This window comes from Berghia stephanieae, chromosome 8 (assembly GCF_034508935.2).
Source record: "Berghia stephanieae isolate SIO BIC M18660-M18661 chromosome 8, UCSD_Bste_1.3, whole genome shotgun sequence".
NCBI classification, from domain to species: Eukaryota; Metazoa; Mollusca; class Gastropoda; order Nudibranchia; family Aeolidiidae; genus Berghia; species Berghia stephanieae.
The window spans coordinates 27,450,783-27,452,675 of record NC_088367.1 but is presented as its reverse complement, the minus strand read 5'-3'; the positions used below and the strand labels follow the sequence as shown (position 1 = coordinate 27,452,675).

General features: G+C 35.1%; 1 protein-coding gene across 3 annotated transcripts in view; it reads right to left on the bottom strand.

Moving 5' to 3' along the window:
• Positions 1 to 1,202, bottom strand: part of LOC144978453 (uncharacterized) — a 106,547-nt gene extending 105,345 nt beyond the window's left edge. Inside the window, exons 1-2 of one of the 3 annotated variants that reach the window (XM_078924544.1) lie at positions 1,084 to 1,202; positions 412 to 684 (exon numbers count right to left, since the gene is read on the bottom strand). The gene's annotated coding sequence lies outside the window, so the exon portion shown is untranslated. Of the gene's footprint in view, positions 1 to 411; positions 685 to 1,006; positions 1,025 to 1,083 lie in introns of those variants that run through there. The other 2 variants (XM_078924545.1, XM_078924546.1) reach the window with 2 other exon arrangements.
• Between the last annotated feature and the right edge of the window lie 691 nt (positions 1,203 to 1,893).

The following is a 1,893-nucleotide window of genomic DNA, read 5'->3' as shown; positions in this document are numbered from 1 at the left end:
ACAATTTTTTTTAAACCCTTCCAAAAACAAACAAAAAAGTGTTGTCATGCCCACTCGAAACAAACATTGGCCAAACAAAGGATTGTCGAGATCAGATAAAGATAAAATGTGTAACCCATCGGTCTCATTCGATATTATGTCGCGGTGGTTGGATGCCAGAAATTGAATTAATTTAGTTAAAAAATAGTTAAAACGTGTATGGTATCTTCAGGACAATAGATAAAGTAGTGCCACAAATTGACCAAGCCAAAAATCTCACATTTCTAGCCCATATGGTTCTAAAATCAATTTGACATCTAGATCACCGACATAACAACAGACTAGACCGGTTGATCACAACTGTAGTAAAAGTAAAAGGGAATCTATTCAAATTGATCAAAATCACAAAACTGCCATTAAGTTTGTACTCACCAAAATGTGATTTTAGGGTAGATGGCTCTGGGAGTAAATCGTTGATCTTAAAATGTCAAACGTGTAGGAAAACACTAGATACGCTCTTCAATAATTTTGAGATGAATGCGTCTCGAAAAAAAACTCAGTCACAAAGTCTTTTTCCCTCTAAAGTCTTCCGAATGTTTTTCCTTTAGCGGACTTACTATGTGCTACTTTCAAAAGGATATTATGATGAACACTATTTTAAAAATCCGGAACAATATCGGTCTCTGCTAAACAATCAACTCTTGTCTTCCAATAATTTAGTGAATGTTTAAAATAATGATTTCAAATTACCTTTCTTTCAAGAGTAATTTTTATCACTCTATTTGTAACAAATGAATACTATATGAAAATTGAATAACAAAAGATATTCTTAAAATAAAATTCTTATATTATCTCAAACAAGAACAACTAATAAATATGTTATTTATTTCCCACGTTTCTGTATCGCTCGTACGTTTCTTCTTGAGTACTTCTCTTCTCCTATCCAATCAAAATAGAAACACTCTTAAAGTTCAAGCAACTGTGTGATTTTATTCCAAATTAATTATGACAATTTATCTATCTATACCTTGTCAAACGATCTTCAGATTGCTTGTTTTAAGTAAAATATTATATAACTTGCTACAATATTATAGTCTGTTTTACTTTTCAACTTCTTTCTTGAAGAGTTCTTGATCCTATATGGGGAAATGTTCAGCGGTTTAGATTTTTACGAGAACGTTTCGTTCCTCACAACTAGGTACTACATGAAGGGCTCGACAGGGGATCTCATAATATATCACTCCGCGCCGTGTCGCCCACGCGGAGGCAATTGAAAACACTGCTAAAAATCTGATTGGCTGGGCAAGTGTGGCTCCTAGTGACGTAAAACCAATAACATGGTTATGGTGGATGGTGGAGGGACGAATATTGGGAAGGGCGGACAAGCAATACCAGAGAGAGAGAGAGAGAGAGAGAGAGAGAGAGAGAGAGAGAGAGCATCGACATTAATATTGTTACTGTTATAGTTTTATCGTTGCAATCAAGTTGTAGGTAGAAATGTTATTATGCTGGTCCTCGATGACATAGCGGGCAGTGTCAAAGGGCACGTATGGTATTTATGGTGAATATAAGAATAAACTCGATCTGTCAATCAAACTCTTTAAAAGCGAGACTGGTTTTTTTTTTCTTCTCCAAATTATAATCTTTTATATTATTTACAAGTTTGCAAAGCAAACCATTTTCATCACAAGAGCAGTGACGGTTTCACCGAATTCAGAGTCCGACGTGGACTTAAATGCAGGTCTGATAACCCATTTCATTATAGGCTTATAGTGGAATGGAAATCTCAAAAAATGACGCAAAATTAAATATTGTTCATCATAACTATGTTCAACTTGGACGATTGGGTTCGGATGTCAGACCTGCATATATGTACACGTCGCCCAAATTACCTTGCTGTTACTGTTATGTGTA